Genomic DNA, 17,989 nt, shown 5'->3' on the forward strand with positions numbered 1-17,989 from the left:
TACCACATATAAAATGCCTAATAAGATCAAGTCTAGAGCATACATGCCCTGTTTGGTCACCCTATCATGTGAGTGATGTAATAAAAACCTGAGTCTCTTCAAAAAAAGCAATAAGATTTATTTACGGCAGCAAGAGAAACTAAATGAAGTGTTTTCAGTGTTCTGCGATTCATGTGAGAAATGGCAAATTTAATTTCAAGAAAATCGTTGTCATGACACTTACGACCAAACACGAACCATTTAAATACACTTATAAAAACAGATCAAACAACTTATCACAAGTAAAGAGATTTCAGTATCTGGGAGTAACATTCACACCTAATCCACAGGCATATCGACCTAATTTGCTCAAAAGCACAAGCTTACCGCATATAAAAATGCCTAATAAGACCAATTCTTGATCATACATGCGCTGTTTGGTCACCCTATCATGTGCGTGATGTAAAAAAACCTGAGTCTCTTCAAAGAAAAGCAATAAGATTTATTTACGGCAGCAAGAGAAACTAAATGAAGCGTTTTCAGTGTTCTGCGATTGAAGTGATAAATGGCGAATTTAATTTCAAGAAAATCGTTGTCATGACACTTACGACCAAAAAAGAACCGTTTAAATACACTTATAAAAACAGATCAAACAACTTATCACAAGTAAAGAGATTTCAGTATCCGGGAGTAACATTCACACCTAATCCACAGGCATATCGACCTAATTTGCTCCAAAGCACAAGCTTACCGCATATAAAAATGCCTAATAAGATCAATTCTTGAGCATGCATGCGCTGTTTGGTCACCCTTTCATGTGCGTGATGTAAAAAAACCTGAGTCTCTTCAAAGAAAAGCAATAAGATTTATTTACAGCAGCAAGAGAAACTAAATGAAGCGTTTTCACTGTTCTGCGATTGAAGTGAGAAATGGCAAATTTAATTTCAAGAAAATCGTCATGAAACTTACGACCAAAAAAGAACCATTTAAATACACTTATAAAAACAGATCAAACAACTTATCACAAGTAAAGAGATTTCAGTCTGGGAGTAACATTCACACTTAATGCACAGGCATATCGACCTAATTTGCTCCAAAGCACAAGCTTACCGCATATAAAAATGCCTAATAAGATCAATTCTAGAGCATACATACCCTGTTTGGTCACCCTATCATGTGAGTGATGTAAAAAAAACCTGAGTCTCTTCAAAAAAACCAATAAGATTTATTTACGGCAGCAAGAGAAACTAAATGAAGCGTTTTCAGTGTTCTGCGATTCAAGTGAGAAATGGCAAATTTAATTTCAAGAAAATCGTTGTCATGACACTTACGACCAAAAACAAACCATTTAAAAACACTTATAAAAACAGATCAAACTACTTATCACAAGTAAAGAGATTTCAGTATCTGGGAATAACATTCACACCTAATCCACAGGCATATCGACCTAATTTGCTCAAAAGCACAAGCTTACCGCATATAAAAATGCCCAATAAGACCAATTCTTGATCATACATGCGCTGTTTGGTCACCCTATCATGTGCGTGATGTAAAAAAACCTGAGTCTCTTCAAAGAAAAGATATAAGATTTATTTACGGCAGCAAGAGAAACTAAATGAAGCGTTTTCAGTGTTCTGCGATTGAAGTGATAAATGGCAAATTTAATTTCAAGAAAATCGTTGTCATGACACTTACGTCCAAAAAAGAACCATTTAAATACACTTATAAAAACAGATCAAACAACTTATCACAAGTAAAGAGATTTCAGTATCTGGGAGTAACATTCACATCTAATGCACAGGCATATGTTCTAATTTGCTCCAAAGCACAAGCTTACCGCATATAAAAATGCCTAATAAGATCAATTCTTAAGCATGCATGCGCTGTTTGGTCACCCTTTCATGTGCGTGATGTAAAAAAACCTGTGTCTCTTCAAAGAAAAGCAATAAGATTTATTTACGGCAGCAAGAGAAACTAAATGAAGCGTTTTCAGTGTTTTGCGATCGAAGTGAGAAATGGCAAATTTAATTAAAAAAAAATCGTTGTCATGACACGACCAAAAAAGAACAATTTATATACACTTATAAAAACACATCAAACAACTTATCACAAGTAAAGAGATTTCAGTCTTCACATTCACACCTAATGCACAGGCATATCGACCTAATTTGCTCCAAAGCACCAGCTTGCCGAATATAAAAATGCCTAATGAGACCAATTCTTGAGCATACATTCGCTGTTTGGTCACCCTATCATGTGCGTGATGTAAAAAAACCTGAGTCTCTTCAAAGAAAAGCAATAAGATTTATTTACGGCAGCAAGAAAAACTAAATGAAGCGTTTTCAGTGTTCTGCGATTGAAGTGTGAAATGTCAAATTTAATTTCAAGAAAATCGTTGTCATGACACTTACGACCAAAAAAGAACCATTTAAATACACTTATAAAAACAGATCAAACAACTTATCACAAGTAAAGAGATTTCAGTCTTTGGGAGTAACATTCACACTTAATGCACAGGCATATCGACCTAATTTGCTCCAAAGCACAAGCTTACCGCATATAAATATGCCTAATAAGACAAATTCTTGAGCATACATGCACTGTTTGGTCACCCTATCATGTGCGTGATGTAAAAAAAACCTGAGTCTCTTCAAAGAAAAGCAATAAGATTTATTTACGGCAGGAACAGAAACTAAATGAAGCGTTTTCAGTGTTCTGCGATTCAAGTGAGAAATGGCAAATTTAATTTCAAGAAAATCGTTGTCATGACACTTACGACCAAAAAAACCATTTAAATACACTTATAAAAACAGCTCAAACAACTTATCACAAGTAAAGAGATTTCAGTCTTTGGGAGTAACATTCACACCTAATGCACAGGCATATCGACCTAATTTGCTCCAAAGCACAAGCTTACCACATATAAAATGCCTAATAAGATCAATTCTAGAGCATACATGCCCTGTTTGGTCACCCTATCATGTGAGTGATGTAATAAAAACCTGAGTCTCTTCAAAAAAAGCAATAAGATTTATTTACGGCAGCAAGAGAAACTAAATGAAGCGTTTTCAGTGTTCTGCGATTCATGTGAGAAATGGCAAATTTAATTTCAAGAAAATCGTTGTCATGACACTTACGACCAAACACGAACCATTTAAATACACTTATAAAAACAGATCAAACAACTTATCACAAGTAAAGAGATTTCAGTATCTGGGAGTAACATTCACACCTAATCCACAGGCATATCGACCTAATTTGCTCAAAAGCACAAGCTTACCGCATATAAAAATGCCTAATAAGACCAATTCTTGATCATACATGCGCTGTTTGGTCACCCTATCATGTGCGTGATGTAAAAAAACCTGAGTCTCTTCAAAGAAAAGCAATAAGATTTATTTACGGCAGCAAGAGAAACTAAATGAAGCGTTTTCAGTGTTCTGCGATTGAAGTGATAAATGGCAAATTTAATTTCAAGAAAATCGTTGTCATGACACTTACGTCCAAAAAAGAACCATTTAAATACACTTATAAAAACAGATCAAACAACTTATCACAAGTAAAGAGATTTCAGTATCTGGGAGTAACATTCACATCTAATGCACAGGCATATGTTCTAATTTGCTCCAAAGCACAAGCTTACCGCATATAAAAATGCCTAATAAGATCAATTCTTAAGCATGCATGCGCTGTTTGGTCACCCTTTCATGTGCGTGATGTAAAAAAACCTGTGTATCTTCAAAGAAAAGCAATAAGATTTATTTACGGCAGCAAGAGAAACTAAATGAAGCGTTTTCAGTGTTTTGCGATCGAAGTGAGAAATGGCAAATTTAATTAAAAAAAATCGTTGTCATGACACGACCAAAAAAGAACAATTTATATACACTTATAAAAACACATCAAACAACTTATCAAAAGTAAAGAGATTTCAGTCTTCACATTCACACCTAATGCACAGGCATATCGACCTAATTTGCTCCAAAGCACCAGCTTGCCGAATATAAAAATGCCTAATGAGACCAATTCTTGAGCATACATTCGCTGTTTGGTCACCCTATCATGTGCGTGATGTAAAAAAACCTGAGTCTCTTCAAAGAAAAGCAATAAGATTTATTTACGGCAGCAAGAAAAACTAAATGAAGCGTTTTCAGTGTTCTGCGATTGAAGTGTGAAATGTCAAATTTAATTTCAAGAAAATCGTTGTCATGACACTTACGACCAAAAAAGAACCATTTAAATACACTTATAAAAACAGATCAAACAACTTATCACAAGTAAAGAGATTTCAGTCTTTGGGAGTAACATTCACACTTAATGCACAGGCATATCGACCTAATTTGCTCCAAAGCACAAGCTTACCGCATATAAATATGCCTAATAAGACAAATTCTTGAGCATACATGCACTGTTTGGTCACCCTATCATGTGCGTGATGTAAAAAAAACCTGAGTCTCTTCAAAGAAAAGCAATAAGATTTATTTACGGCAGGAACAGAAACTAAATGAAGCGTTTTCAGTGTTCTGCGATTCAAGTGAGAAATGGCAAATTTAATTTCAAGAAAATCGTTGTCATGACACTTACGACCAAAAAAACCATTTAAATACACTTATAAAAACAGCTCAAACAACTTATCACAAGTAAAGAGATTTCAGTCTTTGGGAGTAACATTCACACCTAATGCACAGGCATATCGACCTAATTTGCTCCAAAGCACAAGCTTACCACATATAAAATGCCTAATAAGATCAAGTCTAGAGCATACATGCCCTGTTTGGTCACCCTATCATGTGAGTGATGTAATAAAAACCTGAGTCTCTTCAAAAAAAGCAATAAGATTTATTTACGGCAGCAAGAGAAACTAAATGAAGTGTTTTCAGTGTTCTGCGATTCATGTGAGAAATGGCAAATTTAATTTCAAGAAAATCGTTGTCATGACACTTACGACCAAACACGAACCATTTAAATACACTTATAAAAACAGATCAAACAACTTATCACAAGTAAAGAGATTTCAGTATCTGGGAGTAACATTCACACCTAATCCACAGGCATATCGACCTAATTTGCTCAAAAGCACAAGCTTACCGCATATAAAAATGCCTAATAAGACCAATTCTTGATCATACATGCGCTGTTTGGTCACCCTATCATGTGCGTGATGTAAAAAAACCTGAGTCTCTTCAAAGAAAAGCAATAAGATTTATTTACGGCAGCAAGAGAAACTAAATGAAGCGTTTTCAGTGTTCTGCGATTGAAGTGATAAATGGCGAATTTAATTTCAAGAAAATCGTTGTCATGACACTTACGACCAAAAAAGAACCGTTTAAATACACTTATAAAAACAGATCAAACAACTTATCACAAGTAAAGAGATTTCAGTATCCGGGAGTAACATTCACACCTAATCCACAGGCATATCGACCTAATTTGCTCCAAAGCACAAGCTTACCGCATATAAAAATGCCTAATAAGATCAATTCTTGAGCATGCATGCGCTGTTTGGTCACCCTTTCATGTGCGTGATGTAAAAAAACCTGAGTCTCTTCAAAGAAAAGCAATAAGATTTATTTACAGCAGCAAGAGAAACTAAATGAAGCGTTTTCACTGTTCTGCGATTGAAGTGAGAAATGGCAAATTTAATTTCAAGAAAATCGTCATGAAACTTACGACCAAAAAAGAACCATTTAAATACACTTATAAAAAGAGATCAAACAACTTATCACAAGTAAAGAGATTTAAGTATCTGGGAATAACATTCACACCTAATCCACAGGCATATCGACCTAATTTGCTCAAAAGCACAAGCTTACCGCATATAAAAATGCCTAATAAGACCAATTCTTGATCATACATGCGCTGTTTGGTCACCCTATCATGTGCGTGATGTAAAAAAACCTGAGTCTCTTCAAAAAAAGCAATAAGATTTATTTACGGCAGCAAGAGAAACTAAATGAAGCGTTTTCAGTGTTCTGCGATTCATGTGAGAAATGGCAAATTTAATTTCAAGAAAATCGTTGTCATGACACTTACGACCAAACACGAACCATTTAAATACACTTATAAAAACAGATCAAACAACTTATCACAAGTAAAGAGATTTCAGTATCTGGGAGTAACATTCACACCTAATCCACAGGCATATCGACCTAATTTGCTCAAAAGCACAAGCTTACCGCATATAAAAATGCCTAATAAGACCAATTCTTGATCATACATGCGCTGTTTGGTCACCCTATCATGTGCGTGATGTAAAAAAACCTGAGTCTCTTCAAAGAAAAGCAATAAGATTTATTTACGGCAGCAAGAGAAACTAAATGAAGCGTTTTCAGTGTTCTGCGATTGAAGTGATAAATGGCAAATTTAATTTCAAGAAAATCGTTGTCATGACACTTACGTCCAAAAAAGAACCATTTAAATACACTTATAAAAACAGATCAAACAACTTATCACAAGTAAAGAGATTTCAGTATCTGGGAGTAACATTCACATCTAATGCACAGGCATATGTTCTAATTTGCTCCAAAGCACAAGCTTACCGCATATAAAAATGCCTAATAAGATCAATTCTTAAGCATGCATGCGCTGTTTGGTCACCCTTTCATGTGCGTGATGTAAAAAAACCTGTGTATCTTCAAAGAAAAGCAATAAGATTTATTTACGGCAGCAAGAGAAACTAAATGAAGCGTTTTCAGTGTTTTGCGATCGAAGTGAGAAATGGCAAATTTAATTAAAAAAAAATCGTTGTCATGACACGACCAAAAAAGAACAATTTATATACACTTATAAAAACACATCAAACAACTTATCAAAAGTAAAGAGATTTCAGTCTTCACATTCACACCTAATGCACAGGCATATCGACCTAATTTGCTCCAAAGCACCAGCTTGCCGAATATAAAAATGCCTAATGAGACCAATTCTTGAGCATACATTCGCTGTTTGGTCACCCTATCATGTGCGTGATGTAAAAAAACCTGAGTCTCTTCAAAGAAAAGCAATAAGATTTATTTACGGCAGCAAGAAAAACTAAATGAAGCGTTTTCAGTGTTCTGCGATTGAAGTGTGAAATGTCAAATTTAATTTCAAGAAAATCGTTGTCATGACACTTACGACCAAAAAAGAACCATTTAAATACACTTATAAAAACAGATCAAACAACTTATCACAAGTAAAGAGATTTCAGTCTTTGGGAGTAACATTCACACTTAATGCACAGGCATATCGACCTAATTTGCTCCAAAGCACAAGCTTACCGCATATAAATATGCCTAATAAGACAAATTCTTGAGCATACATGCACTGTTTGGTCACCCTATCATGTGCGTGATGTAAAAAAAACCTGAGTCTCTTCAAAGAAAAGCAATAAGATTTATTTACGGCAGGAACAGAAACTAAATGAAGCGTTTTCAGTGTTCTGCGATTCAAGTGAGAAATGGCAAATTTAATTTCAAGAAAATCGTTGTCATGACACTTACGACCAAAAAAACCATTTAAATACACTTATAAAAACAGCTCAAACAACTTATCACAAGTAAAGAGATTTCAGTCTTTGGGAGTAACATTCACACCTAATGCACAGGCATATCGACCTAATTTGCTCCAAAGCACAAGCTTACCACATATAAAATGCCTAATAAGATCAATTCTAGAGCATACATGCCCTGTTTGGTCACCCTATCATGTGAGTGATGTAATAAAAACCTGAGTCTCTTCAAAAAAAGCAATAAGATTTATTTACGGCAGCAAGAGAAACTAAATGAAGTGTTTTCAGTGTTCTGCGATTCATGTGAGAAATGGCAAATTTAATTTCAAGAAAATCGTTGTCATGACACTTACGACCAAACACGAACCATTTAAATACACTTATAAAAACAGATCAAACAACTTATCACAAGTAAAGAGATTTCAGTATCTGGGAGTAACATTCACACCTAATCCACAGGCATATCGACCTAATTTGCTCAAAAGCACAAGCTTACCGCATATAAAAATGCCTAATAAGACCAATTCTTGATCATACATGCGCTGTTTGGTCACCCTATCATGTGCGTGATGTAAAAAAACCTGAGTCTCTTCAAAGAAAAGCAATAAGATTTATTTACGGCAGCAAGAGAAACTAAATGAAGCGTTTTCAGTGTTCTGCGATTGAAGTGATAAATGGCGAATTTAATTTCAAGAAAATCGTTGTCATGACACTTACGACCAAAAAAGAACCGTTTAAATACACTTATAAAAACAGATCAAACAACTTATCACAAGTAAAGAGATTTCAGTATCCGGGAGTAACATTCACACCTAATCCACAGGCATATCGACCTAATTTGCTCCAAAGCACAAGCTTACCGCATATAAAAATGCCTAATAAGATCAATTCTTGAGCATGCATGCGCTGTTTGGTCACCCTTTCATGTGCGTGATGTAAAAAAACCTGAGTCTCTTCAAAGAAAAGCAATAGGATTTATTTACAGCAGCAAGAGAAACTAAATGAAGCGTTTTCACTGTTCTGCGATTGAAGTGAGAAATGGCAAATTTAATTTCAAGAAAATCGTCATGAAACTTACGACCAAAAAAGAACCATTTAAATACACTTATAAAAAGAGATCAAACAACTTATCACAAGTAAAGAGATTTAAGTATCTGGGAATAACATTCACACCTAATCCACAGGCATATCGACCTAATTTGCTCAAAAGCACAAGCTTACCGCATATAAAAATGCCTAATAAGACCAATTCTTGATCATACATGCGCTGTTTGGTCACCCTATCATGTGCGTGATGTAAAAAAAACCTGAGTCTCTTGAAAGAAAAGCAATAAGATTTATTTACGGCAGCAAGAGAAACTAAATGAAGCGTTTTCAGTGTTCTGCGATTGAAGTGATAAATGGCAAATTTAATTTCAAGAATATCGTTGTCATGACACTTACGACCAAAAAAGAAACATTTAAATACACTTATAAAAACAGATCAAACAACTTATCACAAGTAAAGAGATTTCAGTCTTCACATTCACACCTAATGCACAGGCATATCGACCTAATTTGCTCCAAAGCACAAGCTTACCGCATATAAATATGCCTAATAAGACCAATTCTTGAGCATACATGCACTGTTTGGTCACCCTATCATGTGCGTGATGTAAAAAAAACCTGAGTCTCTTCAAAGAAAAGCAATAAGATTTATTTATGGCAGGAAGAGAAACTAAATGAAGCGTTTTCAGTGTTCTGCGATTCAAGTGAGAAATGGCAAATTTAATTTCAGGAAAATCGTTGTCATGACACTTACGACCAAAAAAACCATTTAAATACACTTATAAAAACAGCTCAAACAACTTATCACAAGTAAAGAGATTTCAGTCTTTGGGAGTAACATTCACACCTAATGCACAGGCATATCGACCTAATTTGCTCCAAAGCACAAGCTTACCGCATATAAAAATGCCTAATAAGATCAATTCTAGAGCATACATACCCTGTTTGGTCACCCTATCATGTGAGTGATGTAAAAAAAACCTGAGTATCTTCAAAAAAAGCAATAAGATTTATTTACGGCAGCAAGAGAAACTAAATGAAGCGTTTTCAGTGTTCTGCGATTCAAGTGAGAAATGGCAAATTTAATTTCAAGAAAATCGTTGTCATGACACTTACGACCAAGAACGAACCATTTAAATACACTTATAAAAACAGATCAAACAACTTATCACAAGTAAAGAGATTTCAGTATCTGGGAATAACATTCACACCTAATGCACAGGCATATCGACCTAATTTGCTCAAAATCACAAGCTTACCGCATATAAAAATGCCTAATAAGACCAATTCTTGATCATACATGCGCTGTTTGGTCACCCTATCATGTGCGTGATGTAAAAAAACCTGAGTCTCTTCAAAGAAAAGATATAAGATTTATTTACGGCAGCAAGAGAAACTAAATGAAGCGTTTTCAGTGTTCTGCGATTGAAGTGATAAATGGCAAATTTAATTTCAAGAAAATCGTTGTCATGACACTTACGTCCAAAAAAGAACCATTTAAATACACTTATAAAAACAGATAACAACATATCACAAGTAAAGAGATTTCAGTATCTGGGAGTAACATTCACATCTAATGCACAGGCATATGTTCTAATTTGCTCCAAAGCACAAGCTTACATGTGCGTGATGTAAAAAGCTTCATGTGCGTGATGTAAAAAAACCTGTGTCTCTTCAAAGAAAAGCAATAAGATTTATTTACGGCAGCAAGAGAAACTAAATGAAGCGTTTTCAGTGTTTTGCGATCGAAGTGAGAAATGGCAAATTTAATTTCAAAAAAATCGTTGTCATGACACGACCAAAAAAGAACAATTTATATACACTCATAAAAACACATCAAACAACTTATCACAAGTAAAGAGATTTCAGTCTTCACATTCACACCTAATGCACAGGCATATCGACCTAATTTGCTCCAAAGCACCAGCTTACCGAATATAAAAATGCCTAATGAGACCAATTCTTGAGCATACATTCGCTGTTTGGTCACCCTATCATGTGCGTGATGTAAAAAAACCTGAGTCTCTTCAGAGAAAAGCAATAAGATTTATTTACGGCAGCAAGAAAAACTAAATGAAGCGTTTTCAGTGTTCTGCGATTGAAGTGTGAAATGTCAAATTTAATTTCAAGAAAATCGTTGTCACGACACTTACGACCAAAAAAAACCATTTAAATACACTTATAAAAACAGCTCAAACAACTTATCACAAGTAAAGAGATTTCAGTCTTTGGGAGTAACATTCACACCTAATGCACAGGCATATCGACCTGTTTTTGCTTTGTTTTATATCGACCTAATTTGCTCCAAAGCACAAGCTTACCGCATATAAAATGCCTAATAAGATCAATTCTAGAGCATACATGCCCTGTTTGGTCACCCTATCATGTGAGTGATGTAATAAAAACCTGAGTCTCTTCAAAAAAAGCAATAAGATTTATTTACAGCAGCAAGAGAAACTAAATGAAGCGTTTTCACTGTTCTGCGATTGAAGTGAGAAATGGCAAATTTAATTTCAAGAAAATCGTCATGAAACTTACGACCAAAAAAGAACCATTTAAATACACTTATAAAAAGAGATCAAACAACTTATCACAAGTAAAGAGATTTAAGTATCTGGGAATAACATTCACACCTAATCCACAGGCATATCGACCTAATTTGCTCAAAAGCACAAGCTTACCGCATATAAAAATGCCTAATAAGACCAATTCTTGATCATACATGCGCTGTTTGGTCACCCTATCATGTGCGTGATGTAAAAAACCTGAGTCTCTTGAAAGAAAAGCAATAAGATTTATTTACGGCAGCAAGAGAAACTAAATGAAGCGTTTTCAGTGTTCTGCGATTGAAGTGATAAATGGCAAATTTAATTTCAAGAATATCGTTGTCATGACACTTACGACCAAAAAAGAAACATTTAAATACACTTATAAAAACAGATCAAACAACTTATCACAAGTAAAGAGATTTCAGTCTTCACATTCACACCAAATGCACAGGCATATCGACCTAATTTGCTCCAAAGCACAAGCTTACCGCATATAAATATGCCTAATAAGACCAATTCTTGAGCATACATGCACTGTTTGGTCACCCTATCATGTGAGTGATGTAAAAAAAACCTGAGTCTCTTCAAAAAAAGCAATAAGATTTATTTACGGCAGCAAGAGAAACTAAATGAAGCGTTTTCAGTGTTCTGCGATTCAAGTGAGAAATGGCAAATTTAATTTCAAGAAAATCGTTGTCATGACACTTAGGACCAAAAACGAACCATTTAAATACACTTATAGAAACAGATCAAACAACTTATCACAAGTAAAGAGATTTCAGTATCTGGGAATAACATTCACACCTAATCCACAGGCATATCGACCTAATTTGCTCAAAAGCACAAGCTTACCGCATATAAAAATGCCTAATAAGATCAATTCTTGAGCATGCATGCGCTGTTTGGTCACCCTTTCATGTGCGTGATGTAAAAAAACCTGTGTCTCTTCAAAGAAAAGCAATAAGATTTATTTACGGCAGCAAGAGAAACTAAATGAAGCGTTTTCAGTGTTTTGCGATCGAAGTGAGAAATGGCAAATTTAATTTCAAAAAAATCGTTGTCATGGCACGACCAAAAAAGAACAATTTATATACACTCATAAAAACACATCAAACAACTTATCACAAGTAAAGAGATTTCAGTCTTCACATTCACACCTAATGCACAGGCATATCGACCTAATTTGCTCCAAAGCACCAGCTTACCGAATATAAAAATGCCTAATGAGACCAATTCTTGAGCATACATTCGCTGTTTGGTCACCCTATCATGTGCGTGATGTAAAAAAACCTGAGTCTCTTCAGAGAAAAGCAATAAGATTTATTTACGGCAGCAAGAAAAACTAAATGAAGCGTTTTCAGTGTTCTGCGATTGAAGTGTGAAATGTCAAATTTAATTTCAAGAAAATCGTTGTCATGACACTTACGACCAAAAAAGAACCATTTAAATACACTTATAAAAACAGATCAAACAACTTATCACAAGTAAAGAGATTTCAGTGTATGGGAGTAACATTCACACTTAATGCACAGGCATATCGACCTAATTTGCTCCAAAGCACAAGCTTACCGCATATAAATATGCCTAATAAGACAAATTCTTGAGCATACATGCACTGTTTGGTCACCCTATCATGTGCGTGATGTAAAAAAAACCTGAGTCTCTTCAAAGAAAAGCAATAAGATTTATTTACGGCAGGAACAGAAACTAAATGAAGCGTTTTCAGTGTTCAGCGATTCAAGTGAGAAATGGCAAATTTAATTTCAAGAAAATCGTTGTCATGACACTTACGACCAAAAAAAACCATTTAAATACACTTATAAAAACAGCTCAAACAACTTATCACAAGTAAAGAGATTTCAGTCTTTGGGAGTAACATTCACACCTAATGCACAGGCATATCGACCTAATTTGCTCCAAAGCACAAGCTTACCGCATATAAAATGCCTAATAAGATCAATTCTAGAGCATACATGCCCTGTTTGGTCACCCTATCATGTGAGTGATGTAAAAAAAACCTGAGTATCTTCAAAAAAAGCAATAAGATTTATTTACGGCAGCAAGAGAAACTAAATGAAGCGTTTTCAGTGTTCTGCGATTCAATTGAGAAATGGCAAATTTAATTTCAAGAAAATCGTTGTCATGACACTTACGACCAAGAACGAACCATTTAAATACACTTATAAAAACAGATCAAACAACTTATCACAAGTAAAGAGATTTCAGTATCTGGGAATAACATTCACACCTAATGCACAGGCATATCGACCTAATTTGCTCAAAATCACAAGCTTACCGCATATAAAAATGCCTAATAAGACCAATTCTTGATCATACATGCGCTGTTTCGTCACCCTATCATGTGCGTGATGTAAAAAAACCTGAGTCTCTTCAAAGAAAAGATATAAGATTTATTTACGGCAGCAAGAGAAACTAAATGAAGCGTTTTCAGTGTTCTGCGATTGAAGTGATAAATGGCAAATTTAATTTCAAGAAAATCGTTGTCATGACACTTACGTCCAAAAAAGAACCATTTAAATACACTTATAAAAACAGATCAAACAACATATCACAAGTAAAGAGATTTCAGTATCTGGGAGTAACATTCACATCTAATGCACAGGCATATGTTCTAATTTGCTCCAAAGCACAAGCTTACCGCATATAAAAATGCCTAATAAGATCAATTCTTGAGCATGCATGCGCTGTTTGGTCACCCTTTCATGTGCGTGATGTAAAAAAACCTGTGTCTCTTCAAAGAAAAGCAATAAGATTTATTTACGGCAGCAAGAGAAACTAAATGAAGCGTTTTCAGTGTTTTGCGATCGAAGTGAGAAATGGCAAATTTAATTTCAAAAAAATCGTTGTCATGACACGACCAAAAAAGAACAATTTATATACACTCATAAAAACACATCAGACAACTTATCACAAGTAAAGAGATTTCAGTCTTCACATTCACACCTAATGCACAGGCATATCGACCTAATTTGCTCCAAAGCACCAGCTTACCGAATATAAAAATGCCTAATGAGACCAATTCTTGAGCATACATTCGCTGTTTGGTCACCCTATCATGTGCGTGATGTAAAAAAACCTGAGTCTCTTCAGAGAAAAGCAATAAGATTTATTTACGGCAGCAAGAAAAACTAAATGAAGCGTTTTCAGTGTTCAGCGATTCAAGTGAGAAATGGCAAATTTAATTTCAAGAAAATCGTTGTCATGACACTTACGACCAAAAAAAACCATTTAAATACACTTATAAAAACAGCTGAAACAACTTATCACAAGTAAAGAGATTTCAGTCTTTGGGAGTAACATTCACACCTAATGCACAGGCATATCGACCTAATTTGCTCCAAAGCACAAGCTTACCGCATATAAAATGCCTAATAAGATCAATTCTAGAGCATACATGCCCTGTTTGGTCACCCTATCATGTGAGTGATGTAATAAAAACCTGAGTCTCTTCAAAAAAAGCAATAAGATTTATTTACAGCAGCAAGAGAAACTAAATGAAGCGTTTTCACTGTTCTGCGATTGAAGTGAGAAATGGCAAATTTAATTTCAAGAAAATCGTCATGAAACTTACGACCAAAAAAGAACCATTTAAATACACTTATAAAAAGAGATCAAACAACTTATCACAAGTAAAGAGATTTAAGTATCTGGGAATAACATTCACACCTAATCCACAGGCATATCGACCTAATTTGCTCAAAAGCACAAGCTTACCGCTTATAAAAATGCCTAATAAGACCAATTCTTGATCATACATGCGCTGTTTGGTCACCCTATCATGTGCGTGATGTAAAAAAACCTGAGTCTCTTGAAAGAAAAGCAATAAGATTTATTTACGGCAGCAAGAGAAACTAAATGAAGCGTTTTCAGTGTTCTGCGATTGAAGTGATAAATGGCAAATTTAATTTCAAGAATATCGTTGTCATGACACTTACGACCAAAAAAGAAACATTTAAATACACTTATAAAAACAGATCAAACAACTTATCACAAGTAAAGAGATTTCAGTCTTCACATTCACACCTAATGCACAGGCATATCGACCTAATTTGCTCCAAAGCACAAGCTTACCGCATATAAATATGCCTAATAAGACCAATTCTTGAGCATACATGCACTGTTTGGTCACCCTATCATGTGAGTGATGTAAAAAAAACCTGAGTCTCTTCAAAAAAAGCAATAAGATTTATTTACGGCAGCAAGCGAAACTAAATGAAGCGTTTTCAGTGTTCTGCGATTCAAGTGAGAAATGGCAAATTCAATTTCAAGAAAATCGTTGTCATGACACTTACGACCAAAAACGAACCATTTAAATACACTTATAAAAACAGATCAAACAACTTATCACAAGTAAAGAGATTTCAGTATCTGGGAATAACATTCACACCTAATGCACAGTCATATCGACCTAATTTGCTCAAAATCACAAGCTTACCGCATATAAAAATGCCTAATAAGACCAATTCTTGATCATACATGCGCTGTTTGGTCACCCTATCATGTGCGTGATGTAAAAAAACCTGAGTCTCTTCAAAGAAAAGATATAAGATTTATTTACGGCAGCAAGAGAAACTAAATGGAGCGTTTTCAGTGTTCTGCGATTGAAGTGATAAATGGCAAATTTAATTTCAAGAAAATCGTTGTCATGACACTTACGTCCAAAAAAGAACCATTTAAATACACTTATAAAAACAGATCAAACAACATGTCACAAGTAAAGAGATTTCAGTATCTGGGAGTAACATTCACATCTAATGCACAGGCATATGTTCTAATTTGCTCCAAAGCACAAGCTTACCGCATATAAAAATGCCTAATAAGATCAATTCTTGAGCATGCATGCGCTGTTTGGTCACCCTTTCATGTGCGTGATGTAAAAAAACCTGTGTCTCTTCAAAGAAAAGCAATAAGATTTATTTACGGCAGCAAGAGAAACTAAATGAAGCGTTTTCAGTGTTTTGCGATCGAAGTGAGAAATGGCAAATTTAATTTCAAAAAAATCGTTGTCATGACACGACCAAAAAAGAACAATTTATATACACTCATAAAAACACATCAAACAACTTATCACAAGTAAAGAGATTTCAGTCTTCACATTCACACCTAATGCACAGGCATATCGACCTAATTTGCTCCAAAGCACCAGCTTACCGAATATAAAAATGCCTAATGAGACCAATTCTTGAGCATACATTCGCTGTTTGGTCACCCTATCATGTGCGTGATGTAAAAAAACCTGAGTCTCTTCAGAGAAAAGCAATAAGATTTATTTACGGCAGCAAGAAAAACTAAATGAAGCGTTTTCAGTGTTCTGCGATTGAAGTGTGAAATGTCAAATTTAATTTCAAGAAAATCGTTGTCATGACACTTACGACCAAAAAAGAACCATTTAAATACACTTATAAAAACAGATCAAACAACTTATCACAAGTAAAGAGATTTCAGTGTATGGGAGTAACATTCACACTTAATGCACAGGCATATCGACCTAATTTGCTCCAAAGCACAAGCTTACCGCATATAAATATGCCTAATAAGACAAATTCTTGAGCATACATGCACTGTTTGGTCACCCTATCATGTGCGTGATGTAAAAAAAACCTGAGTCTCTTCAAAGAAAAGCAATAAGATTTATTTACGGCAGGAACAGAAACTAAATGAAGCGTTTTCAGTGTTCAGCGATTCAAGTGAGAAATGGCAAATTTAATTTCAAGAAAATCGTTGTCATGACACTTACGACCAAAAAAAACCATTTAAATACACTTATAAAAACAGCTCAAACAACTTATCACAAGTAAAGAGATTTCAGTCTTTGGGAGTAACATTCACACCTAATGCACAGGCATATCGACCTAATTTGCTCCAAAGCACAAGCTTACCGCATATAAAATGCCTAATAAGATCAATTCTAGAGCATACATGCCCTGTTTGGTCACCCTATCATGTGAGTGATGTAATAAAAACCTGAGTCTCTTCAAAAAAAGCAATAAGATTTATTTACGGCAGCAAGAGAAACTAAATGAAGCGTTTTCAGTGTTCTGCGATTCAAGTGAGAAATGGCAAATTTAATTTCAAGAAAATCGTTGTCATGACACTTACGACCAAAAACGAACCATTTAAATACACTTATAAAAACAGATCAAACAACTTATCACAAGTAAAGAGATTTCAGTATCTGGGAGTAACATTCACATCTAATGCACAGGCATATGACCTAATTTGCTCCAAAGCACAAGCTTACCGCATATAAAAATGCCTAATAAGATCAATTCTTGAGCATGCATGCGCTGATTGGTCACCCTATCATGTGCGTGATGTAAAAAAACCTGAGTCTCTTCAAAGAAAAGCAATAAGATTTATTTACAGCAGCAAGAGAAACTAAATGAAGCGTTTTCACTGTTCTGCGATTGAAGTGAGAAATGGCAAATTTAATTTCAAGAAAATCGTCATGAAACTTACGACCAAAAAAGAACCATTTAAATACACTTATAAAAAGAGATCAAACAACTTATCACAAGTAAAGAGATTTAAGTATCTGGGAATAACATTCACACCTAATCCACAGGCATATCGACCTAATTTGCTCAAAAGCACAAGCTTACCGCATATAAAAATGCCTAATAAGACCAATTCTTGATCATACATGCGCTGTTTGGTCACCCTATCATGTGCGTGATGTAAAAAAACCTGAGTCTCTTCAAAGAAAAGCAATAAGATTTATTTACGGCAGCAAGAGAAACTAAATGAAGCGTTTTCAGTGTTCTGCGATTGAAGTGATAAATGGCAAATTTAATTTCAAGAATATCGTTGTCATGACACTTACGACCAAAAAAGAACCATTTAAATACACTTATAAAAACAGATCAAACAACTTATCACAAGTAAAGAGATTTCAGTCTTCACATTCACA

This window comes from Amblyomma mixtum, chromosome 5 (assembly GCF_055824585.1).
Source record: "Amblyomma mixtum isolate Tamu chromosome 5, ASM5582458v1, whole genome shotgun sequence".
Lineage (NCBI taxonomy): Eukaryota > Metazoa > Arthropoda > Arachnida > Ixodida > Ixodidae > Amblyomma > Amblyomma mixtum.